Here is a 12334-nt window from a genome sequence, read left to right on the forward strand (position 1 = left end):
ACACATAGGGTAGTTTTCGTCCCGTTATGGGGGGCAAAACCCCCTTAGGGAAGCAATAAAATACAATTTTCGTATAAATTCTCTAATATAGGGATAAAAAAATACTTGCACATATTTACATTCTATGTCCATCGAAAGCTCTGATTTTTCGGCTGAAGATGGCACCTATTCAAAATTTCTAAGTAGAATAAAAAACGAGTTATGAGCTTTTTAGTTCCATGTTCGAAGGCTTTCCTAAACTCAATACAGTATTTAGTGTATCATCTCAACTCCCAATCGATAGCGACAATTGTTGTATTGTTGACTATCTTTGCTTTTCGTGACTGTTCAAGGCTTTTCTCAAGTCAAATCTTGAAGTAAGATTTTTGCACAAGATTGGCAAATAATATATGATTTGGCTGATCATTTTCCATTTAAACGGAACTTTAATGTAATTAATGGTTTTTATTATTATTTATGCTGATTGAACACTTACTCATTATCCAATCAACCAGCAGATCGCCAAACGTTTTGCAGAAAGATTTCCGTAGCTGATGCATTTGGCAGTTTTTTTCAACGTCGCTGTTTTTGAAGCCGAAGACTATGTCATAATGTTTCTCAGCTTTCACCATGTAAACAAAATATCGCCAATCAAAGAATCTTTAAAAAACTTTTTTTACTGTGTGTTAAATAATCCAGCAACTAAATTAGGCAAATCCATAAACAGCACAAAAACTTCTATTAATTTTCCTTTTTGCACAATTTCAAACAATCGCCAAATTTGACTACTTATTTTGGAAACATTTTGGATGAAACTCTTCAGCGCCATTTTATGGTGAACAAAAGTGTATCTCAGCACCTGGCGATAATATCTTTGTAACGAAAATTAATATCATATCGTTTTACAAAGTAAGGAAAGAAGGAGGGAGCATCATCGAAGGTATCCCAAAACGATTCCCGCAAATTCGGTAAAATCGCACCAAGAGCCCACAATGATTGAAATTTCCCAAAATAACTAAAGCAAGTATAAGGGGATTACGAGCAACTTCAATAGCAATACAGAGAAGGTTTTAGACTCCATGTTAAAAAAAAAAGTATCAACAGATTAATTTTTTTAAACATGAGAAGAGTAATTTCATGTTTTGGAAATTTGTATATGCTTAAATATAGTGCTTTCGTTTCTAAATCAATACTATTTTTTTCTTTATACTTATTGCTATTTTACTTTTATGGGTAAGGAAGAAACTCGATTTTTAATCACGTCAAAAGGATGTGTTTCAAATTCTTTCACTTAAACCAGAAAACAAAAGCAAGTAACGATTTTTTCTCATAATTATTACTGACCCAGGCAACGCCGGGTATTTTTGCTAGTTTTTATATAAATTGAAACCATAAGAATAATATTGACGATTGTTGACAACCTTTGAGAGGATTTCAATCCGTGTTTTATTATTAAAAACTAGCTACATTGCAGGGTCTACCTCGAAAATAAAATGTGTGACAAGTGATGGATGTTTAACAGTCAAGTGTGAACAATAGGAAAAAAAAAATTAGTATAGAAATTCGTCTTCATCGTGTAGAAATGAGTAATTTCATGACTCAAAATTTAAATTTAAACCTCTTTAGATTTTTTTTAATCCAAAAATTCAGTCATTACTATTAATAGGCGTAAACATTCCGTTTTACGGATTTAATGGCAAAAATATCGATCGAAGGGGGGGGGGGTCAAAATACTCACCCCACCCGCATTAGGTCAAAAAAAAAGAGAGAGAGGGAGAGAATTCCTGAACATCAAAGGACCTCTGTGACAATTTTAGCAAAAGATTTGACAAAAACTGGATTTGCAAAAGAACCCCCACCCTTCTCGTGGGGTGTTTTTACTCCCCTCCTCTCATGGGGAGGTGAAGCCTCTTTATGACAATCCTCCCAGTCTCGAAACATGTCTATGTAATATATTTTGCAATCTGGTCTTTACGAATTCAGTTTCTCAGTTCCCCTACGTTCCATTAGTGTTTACTTCACTTTAACGTTCATTTTTTAGCAATCAAGATTGCTTATTGATTTTACTTTGCCAGAGTCTGACGTTGATAGATAGAGAGTGTCATACATTGTGGCGGATAAAATTCATGCACGCTTAATTATCTTTATCTTTACTAATAATAAAGCTGAAAGTCTCTCTGTCTGTCAGGATCTCTGTCCGGATCTCTGTGACGCGCATAGCGCCTAGACTATTCGGCCGATTTTCATGAAATTAGGCACAAAGTTAGTTTGTAGCATGGGGGTGTGCACCTCGAAGCGATTTTTCGAAAATTCGATTTTGTTCTTTTTCTATTTCAATTTTAAGAACAAAAATATCATAAGATGGATGAGTAAATTGCGAAATTATGATAATGTGGAACCGTAACATGGGCACAAGCCAATTGGCGAGATACGAAATTATCATAGCGTGGATCCGAAACATGGGTACAAGCCAATTGGAGTGTTCACCATACATTATTTGTAAATATACAGGCGAACCAAAAGACCTTTTGATTTTTCTATTACGGGCAAAGCCGTGTGGGTACCACTAGTTGAGGAATAAATCGCCTATCAGAAAATAAATATTATCGTCTGCTTTTTTCCACGTGTTGAAATATTGTTTCTTTTTATCGTTTTTTTTAAATAGTTTTTTTTTTATTTATTTGCTTTATTTATTTGTTTATATTATTTATTCATTTATTTCTCATATTTATTTATTTACATTTTATTTTCATTCATTCATTAATTTTTTTTTTTTTGCAAAATATAAAGTTTTTTACATCTTAGTGATTCTTTGTTTTAAATTCCTTATTTCTTGGAAATTTATCTCGTCTTGGACATTTTTCGTATGCTATTATTTGTTAATTAACTTTAAAAGCTTATATATACGGTAGATATCAAAGCTTCATTCTTAAATCACACATATACTAACTTAAGAATTTCTTTTATCAACTATATTTAAATGAATTCATTTAGAATATGTTTCTCATTTTCATTTTTATCTCTTTTAAAATAAATAGGTTTTTCGAAGATAAAATCCTAAATGAAAATGCAAAAAAAAAAGGGGGGGGCTATAATACGAGTCACACTATCTCATTTTGCTCATATCTTAGTACGAAGATTTGACTGTATTCCCAAAAACTTTTTCCTTTTTTTTGTGTGTGAATTATTACAATTTTTTTAACTATATTTTATTTTATCTACACTTTTTACTAGCACATTTCTTCCCACGTAGTTGTAGATCATTATTTGATGATTACTTCATGTATTAAGGAAAAGCTTTTAAAGTACTACGATTCATCACTGTTCTTTTGGCATGAAAGAAAAAAATTGTGGAAGTTTGAATTTAACAAAAAGAAATGCATTTCTACCCCTCTTTTTGTTTTTGTTTGTTTGTTTTTTCACTATAAACTTCCGTACAAATGAGCTTATACAATGAACATATAATTTTTCTTCTTTAGAGTTGAAACAGTATTCTTTTCCACGAATATTTCATAAACAAACAAGTTTCGTTGCTTAGAAAACAGCACAAATATTCCTATATTTATCTGTTTTCGTTTCGTATTTTTAAGTTGATACACGCAACACATTTCGGAAAGTTTTGGTGAGAAAACAGCATCAATGATATTACGTTTCACACGGTTTTGTATTGATCTTCAGCGTAGGATTTTTTCCCTAATGGATTTGATGTAGAACAGCATTTCTTAAACTGTATTCGGCGCAAGGACGGATCCAGAAATTGTTCAAGGAGGGGGCGGTTGATTTTTTTACCTCACCTCATATCTGACTTACACATGCTAGGTGGAGGGAGGGGGGTTATGTAACACATTAAAAATACAGAGATTTATCCAAGGAGGTAGCCGAACCTATTCCGTTCTTTTCCCGCTGAAAGAGGTATTCTAAAATTGTGTTTTACAGCTTCAATTTCGTCGTGATTCCGGGGGGATGTTTCGAAACCCACTTCCCCCTAATGTGAACGAAAGTTGTCACTGATCTTTTTTTATTTCGAAGAATTCGAAAAATTACCAGGGTAAAGGTTCACTGAACCCATTCTTTCCTGTACCGCTATCCAAGATGTTTACAATTGCGTCATTAAATCTTAAGTTTTGCAAAATTCTCGGGGGAAGACCTCTAAAGTCCTCCCTCCAAAGAACATCTGAAATTGCCTTTTTGAAACTGCAATTCTTAAAGGTTTTCGGGAGAAAGATTTGAACTCCCTTTCCTTAACGTTGTCAAAGATGGACAACACTTGTGTTTCAGAACTTCCATTAGTACTTAGTTTTACAGTGCAGGGAACCTCAAGGTAGGGGCGATCCCCCCCCCCTCGCCCCTCCCTTGTATCCGTCCTTGATCGGCGGAACCCCAGGGTTCCATGAAGAACACTCAAGGTTCCACAAACCTTCCATTCTTTCAATTAAAATGAAACACTTAACACAAAAAAATAAGGCCTGACTGCTGCTTTTAATCAGTATATTTCTTACAAACAGCACAGGAAATGCCAAAATGCAGAGTGGATTAAAAACCCATTTATTGTCATAATAAGATTTTCGACTTTGTCAATATAAGGGCGCAAATCTTTTATAGAAAAGATATCAATAATTGATTCATCTTAAATCTTAAAAATTTATGCCTCCACTGGAATTCCAGTGCAGTTTAAAAGACTACTCGATGCTACATTTACTACATTTGATGCAAACATTAACTACATTTGCCATAATAAAAAAAGTACCACTTATCTCATTAAAACTTCGTTTGAAAAAGTAATTTAATGCTATTTTAAGAAATTTCCGGTATTTTTTGAAGACAATAAGTATAAGGTTGTCCTAAAAGTTCGTAAAAGTTCGTACTTGCTAAAAATAGAACTTTTTGCATTTTGGGAAAAGTTTTGTTCTTTTTGTTATTTCTTGACAAGTAAAATTTCAATTTTTTGCAAGTGTTTACGAACTTTTTGAACAGCCTTAGTATTAATTTAAACATTTTCCTTCTTTGTGGCAAGTATAACAGTTTGGAAATATTGCATTTAATACACTGTTAATATATAATATGTCAATAACTAAAGACAAATCGGGTTCCACGAAAAAAATAGGCATTAAAAAAAATCGGCTAATGAAAGAAATTAAGAAATGTTGCAGTAGAACTTCAAAAATCTGTTCGGATTTTGGAAAATAACCAAGAAAATACCGTTTAAGAAAATAATATGCTATTCGATCAAATAACGTGGTTTATACAATATATTTCTACATAACATACAATACAGTGCATAACGCTGCAATATGTACGTATTTTAACAAAATTTAGCAAAAATTAGCTTCATTCTTCACTGAGCACAAAGGAAAAATGAAAAACATATACAGTATTGCATGTACTCCGTGAGGAACTATACCGTCAAAGAAACTTGAATTAACTTCTGAAAAATAGACTTCACCCTAAGAATGTTGAATTAATTTCTGTAAGCAAATACTGGCTTTAACTGATTTAAAAAAAAAAAAAAAACCCGCTGATTTCTGTATCTGTTCTTTAGCAATTTTCGAGTGGTTTATTAGATCTTCTTGGGAGTACGTTCAGATTTTTTAACATTTACAGTTTCTGCATGTACTCTATGAGAAACTATCACCAAAGAAAATTGGAAAAACTTCTGGAAAATCGACTTCACCGGAAGAAAGTTGAATTAATTTTTGTAAGGAAATACTGGCTTAAACAGATTTAAAAAAAAAACGTTGATTTCTATATCTGTTCTTTAGCAATTTTCGAGTAGTTTATTAGAACTTCTTGGGAGTACGTTCAGATTTTTGACTGTCTGGTTTTTTAAGTTCTACAGAATTTTAAAATTTTTTGATAATCAACAGTACTAAAAAAAGCATTGTTAATTCCAAAAGAAGGGTTGTGGAGTCGGTCTATCAATAATTAAGTTTAAACAAGAAGTTTGTCCATAACTAATTGAGCATAATTTCTGTACAATAGCAACAAGATAGATTTGCGAAAATTTAGCCAAATTTACCTCTTGAGTGTCTTTTTCTCTAAATTATTTCAAACATAGCATTTGAACATACGCCTCGCTCATGTGATAATACGTAGAAAATAAATAAACAAATAAATAAAGTAGTAGCACCTTTTAAACAATGCAGTTAATATGATTTTTTTTCCTTAAAAAAATCTTCATTCGCTTTCAAAAAGAAGAAAAAACAATAAAAAATTCATCAAAGTTACTGCATTACATCAAAAAAATGATAATAATAAAATATTTGTTGGGCTCTTTCATCCTGGTAAAATTAAAGAGCCTCGGATTTTACTTTTGCCCCGTTGCCATAAAATAACAAAATAAATAAATTAATAAACATACTTCAGAAAAAAGATAATAAAATGTCCACTTAAATAATTTTCGCCATCAAAAAATAATAATAATAAGAAGAATAACCATCTACACATCTCTTTCTGTTAAACATTAAGGACTCCGAGTTTCCCTATACTTCCCGTTTAAAAAACAGAATAAATAAATTAATACTTGAAATTAAAAATAAAAATTACCAATAATGAAAATTTCACAGTAAAAACCAGGGCTGTGAAGTCGGAGTCGGCTGAGTGTTTGTGGTATATTCCAGTATTTCAAAGAACCAAATACGACTGTTGAGGTGTCAAAAATATCTCTGTTCTCAATGTTAAAAATCAGAAAATGTTAATTTTTAAGCTTAAATTTATGATCTCTTTTTTATTACTATGCGAAAATTGCTTTATTAACTACCGTTTTAGCTTTTGTTATAGTTCACAGAATTCTAAAAATTTTACGAAACGTTATTACTGCAAGTAATTATCGCATTTAAGGGGGTTCGGGGCACATTTTGAAAAAAAAAAAATTAAACAGTTTAGAGTTTTGAAATTTTTTGCACTGATTCATCATCTATTTAATAAGCAAAATCATGACATAAATATTTTTAAAACAAATTAATTTTAAGTTTTTTTTTTTGAAATAGGGTTGCTTTAAATCGCTAAAACTCAAAATATTCTTGGTCAATTTTTAAATGTTTTTCAAAAAATTATGCTCAAACATCTGAGCTAATAAGAAAATATTTGAAGAAAAATTTCGAAAAATTCTTTGCTTTTTTATTTTTTTAATCACATTTTTTTTGCCGTAAACTTTTTTTTTTTTCAAATTTGCCGAATAAAAATTAAAAGTAACATGTTTGAAAAAGATATGCTCCAAATTTCATTACTTTAACTTTATCAGATCTTGCTTTATAAAAGGTTGAATGCAAAAAAAATGGGAAAAATTGCATTATGGAGAAAAAAAAACTTTTAAAGGTTAAAAATAATATTACAACAGTTAAAAATAATATTACTTAAATGCTTGCAACAAAAATAACACTGAGTGATAAAATGTTTTACTTTTTTTCTATAACATTGAGAAAATCCATCTGATTTAGGTCAAGTAGGGCTTGCTAAACATGAATATATAAACTTCATTTTTGTAACACATACCATTTTAAAGTTATGACAAATTAAATTTCCATAAATGGCTAAAAACTGAAAATTTTGAATCTAATCTAAACATGTTTATCTGCTTAAATTTTGAATTTTAACACAAATATGGTAAAAATTTACACTTATACATGTATTATGAGGAGAAATGGCGCAGGTTTTATCACTGAGTAGAAAAATAGACCACATAATATAAAAGAAAATGATGAAAATTTAACTTTTCCTCTTGTGAATAATGTCCAATCTTCCAAAATTTTCGTACACCATTTTCCTTTGTAACGTTATTCTATACGTTTAATATCTTGATGAAAGCGTTCACCTTGCTCATCACTCACCATTGCAAGATTAAAAGGGAAAGAATAGAAGAGAGAGTGCAAGAAATGTAAATGACATTCTGCACCCCATTGTTTCATATCTTGGCAACAAGTGTTTTACTAAGAACTTTGCATTTTCAATTTTATGACTGTCAAAAAATCCTCGAATTACCTCTCTTAGAGATAACCAAGCCGCTAGTTCTTTTGGGGAGAGATTAACGTCAATGTCATTGTTCTTCATAAGCTTTCTTATTTGTAGGCGGACAAAAATGTCTTCTTTTAATTAAGCATCACTCAATTTGGGATAAATTCTTTTCAAATACAAAAATCCTTTGCCATTTTTATACATAGCTTTGACAAAAGTTTTTGTGGAAGCAAGTTTTATGTGTTAAGGCGGAAGAGTAATTTTCTTATGGGATAAGAGGTAAATAAAAAAAATGAACTGTTGCCACTTCAGAAACTTTCAGCGTTTCTAATTGAAACAAAAAAAAAATCTATTATTTTTAGCAATAACTGTTGCAGATGTTATTTTAACTATATCCTATACTAATAGGCTGTTTCATACTTCCAATTATTGAAATATATATGTAATTAAATTATTATTATCACATTATTAGCAAGGGTGCATGAAAATGTTAAAGAAGCTATAATTAAGAAACGATATGTGTTAGGTACACATACAGTGCTGGTAAAAAAAAATGCATCACCCTCGCATTTTCACAACAATGGGATTATGTGAGAAGTTTTAGTCGCCCGATTAACGATGAATGTATGTGAAATTCGGCATAACTTATGAATTAAACATTTAATTATACAGCAGGAATCCGATAATTGTTTACGTAGATCGGGGTTGTCTCCTGGCCAAGGCTAACTGCTGATCCCATGCTCATTTTTCCATTTTCGAACCTGCGTGTGAGCTTAGAGGAAAAAAAATACTTAACCCCATGTCAATTTAAGTCTAATGGCAGGATCAAGGTTTTTAAATTGTTACTTACCAGTTTTGCCCTATGGCACGGAGCAGAATCATCCTGGAAAATGACGTTTGGAACTGAAGTAAAGTGATCCCGGAAGGTAGGAAGCCATTTGTCCTCCAAAATGCCAATATACACCTGAGCGTTTACTGTTCCTTGCACAAAGTGAAGCCCACTAACTCTTTGATCAGAAATACATCCCCAAATCATCTGGATACGGGATGCTTGACTGTGTGTTGAATGCAGTCGGGATGATATTCCTCTCTTTTGCGGCACGGATGATGCAATTTTTTTACCACCACTGTATCATTTGGCAATTTTGGTTACAATTAAATAAGTAACTCAATACACGTGATAATATTCATGTTAGAAAAATCATGTTACTCAGTGCAATTATATCTTTCGTTGCAATTAAGATAGAAACCAGATTCAAACGTCATTTTAAACAAAAAAAGGGGGGGGGGATTTTTTAAATAATAAAAAAATTGCACAATTTAAAGATTTTTTGTGTCCCTGATCCACTTTGAAATATATAGTTGCTCATTTTTAAAATGCAAACATACATTAGTAATATCTTACATACTTACTTTTCCTCCTCATGCGAGCCTGCTGCATTATGAATTCTTATGACGCATAAAAAGACAGGAAAGTAGAAGATTTTCATTTAGGATCATTTTTTTTCTAATACAAACTGTTCGAGTCTGTTGCCCAAATGGTCAAAGATTCAAGATTGATTTGACTGCATTGATTCTATTATTTTTTCTCTTTGCTCTTTTTGCTAGTCCGTTCCGTGACGCAAGCAGCTTCCGTGACACCAAGACTGCTATTTAGCATCGATCATATATAAAGTGAACGAAAGTATTTGCTTTCGTGTCTTTGGGAATTTCTTGAATCCAATTGTCAGTAATGGGAAAACAAATGAAATTGTAAAAATACTTTTTTGAATTATAATTTCGATTTATAGGGCATTAGAGGGAATACAGTTAACAGCTTTCCCTATAAGATTAATTTGTCGCACTGTTGTTTCGGTTTTTGGAGTAAAACTTTTTATGCGATGCGAAGGCTTTGAAATTCGGATCCATAACCTTTTTGTGTGACGGAAGTGACGTAGTTGCTTTTTAATTGTTGCCAAAAGCAATGAAAAATAGTTTAACTTGATTCATGTCAAGTCAGTTTAAAAGCGTAATCCACATTGCTTATGTTCAGCTTTGAAATAAGTTTGTTAACTTTAATTTACAAAATTAACTTAATAATGATTATTATTTTCCATTATTTTTGCAATAATTAAAAAACGAATTTCGAGTATTGTTTAGTGTTTTCGTTGGTTATATCTGGAAACTATTTTTTACAAAAAATATATATAATTTTGTTGTCGTTATGCCAAAGAGAGACACATTAAGAACAAGAACGCATGGCATGAGAGAAACTGAAGTGACAGTTCACAGTGCAAAAAAAAAAAAAAAAAAAAAAAAAAAACGGAAAGTAAGAAAAAATAAAAGTTTTACTTCTATCACCACCTTCTACATAAAAAGGCACGTTACTTGTACCGTGACGTCACAGCAAGAAGCTGAGAGAGAGGAAACTTCGCGATGAAAATCGCTTTAAATTATGTCTCTCAAAAGACAAAAGCCACTCATATTATTTTGAGAACTGTAGTATTAACACAGATCAAGGGAGAAATTAAAAGTTTATTTTCTAGTTGGCACTCTTCCTTTATTTCTTTTTTCCCCCGAAAGAAACATGCACTTTTCAGCCAACAATTATGCTGTCAAATAATGTAAACAGATTTCAAGAAAGAAAAATAAGATGCATAGATATCGACAAACGTTAATTTTTTCCTACTTCTAAAGAGCAGAAACAAGAATTTTCATTCCTTAAATAGAACATTATCGATTACATTCGTAAACATTTCGTTTTCTTAGTCTGTGATTATTTAAATTAATTTTTAGATGAACAATTAACATAATTTTAATCATTTAATTTAAATAACATCATGAAATTAATTTGAGCATAACATGGTCTGAGAATACTCTATTTTTGGTTAGTTCGCCTTTAAATTGGGAAAAAACAGAAGAAAGAACGCATAGAATGACAAGATTATTTTAACCAAAAATGTCAATACATTGTACCATATCCACTTGGTTTTAAAAATGCCTTATTAGATTCAAAAAATATCATACACTAAAAACATTCGAAAATTTAATATTGTTTTACACACATAATCAACTAAAAATCTACAATTTGCGCTCAACAATATACAGTTTATAAGATGAAATTGGTATGTTGGAATTGTCAGAATTAAAACGACGTAAGCCGCCCGCCCTGTCTAGTGGTCAGAGGAATCTGACCGCGATGCGGAGGCCCCGGGTTCAAATCCCGGCTCGGGCATGGATGTTGACTCATGGATGACTTTCTTTCTCCTGTCCTTGTCCTTCCTTTGTGTGAATGTGTTGTTATGCTGTGAACAGTTGCCCACCCAATAAACTGGTCCTTATAGCATGCGTGTACGGTGGAAGACGGACTTCCCGCCAAATTACGATACAGTTGGAAAAGTAGAGCAGCGCACCCCAAATTACCAGCCTAGCTGGCATGCGACAACAACAAAAAGACGTATTCATAAATGATAAATGGAAATTCTAACTATCTTTGACTCATATTTAAACACGAAAAACCTACGTTAAAAACTTTCAGTGAAATTTCCCATCCACTATTGTAAAACCTTTCTTGCAAGGTTGTAACGCAATGTCTGTCACAAAAAAGGATTCTAAAAAAAAACATAGAATTAAATATGAAATGTGTTCTGCATGAAAATTAAAATATACATGAAAAATATATAAATGATACATCGGGCTGTCTTCAACAAAAAATAATCAAATAAACTATTAAACCAAATAACATAATTATTTAAAAAATACTACGCACTCAAAAGGACAAAATAATTTTTCTGGGGTAGAATGGACAAATCAAGTTTTCCTGTAGTTTTTAAGTATCCTAAGAAAATGACACCACAAGCGAAGAAAAGTGCGGCTAAAGTCAATTCAAAGCGAACTTTTCAAGAAAAATTTGCATGTTTCAAGACTCAAATTTATAATTGAAAGTTAGATAATGATAATAAATTCTTTACCTGACCTGAGCCACACTTTTCTTCGTTCGTGGTGTCATTTTTTGGAATAATTAAAAACTACAGAAACACTGAAACTGTCCATTCTTCCCCAGAAAAGTTATTTTGGCCTTCTGAGTGCACTATGAAAAGTGCTTAGTATTTTTTAAAAAGTTCTTTTACTTTATTCTCTTTAGTGTAAATATATTTCAGTAATAGTATGATGTTACAATTCCGAAACTACACCTTACTTTTTTATAAAAATGCTCCATGTACTAAAAGAAAAAAAAATATATACGTGCCTAAAACTTTAAACAATTAGTACTAAAAATTAATCATTGTTTCTCTCTAGGATTTATTTGTGTGAAAATTTAATTAGAACCATTTAAGTATTAAAGGTTCCTCAAACAAATTTATGGTTCATAACATAAAAGTTACTCGTGATAAAAGTCCTAATACGTCTCTTTGCTTAGCCCCGT

Source organism: Uloborus diversus, chromosome 6, assembly GCF_026930045.1.
Source record: "Uloborus diversus isolate 005 chromosome 6, Udiv.v.3.1, whole genome shotgun sequence".
Taxonomy (NCBI): domain Eukaryota; kingdom Metazoa; phylum Arthropoda; class Arachnida; order Araneae; family Uloboridae; genus Uloborus; species Uloborus diversus.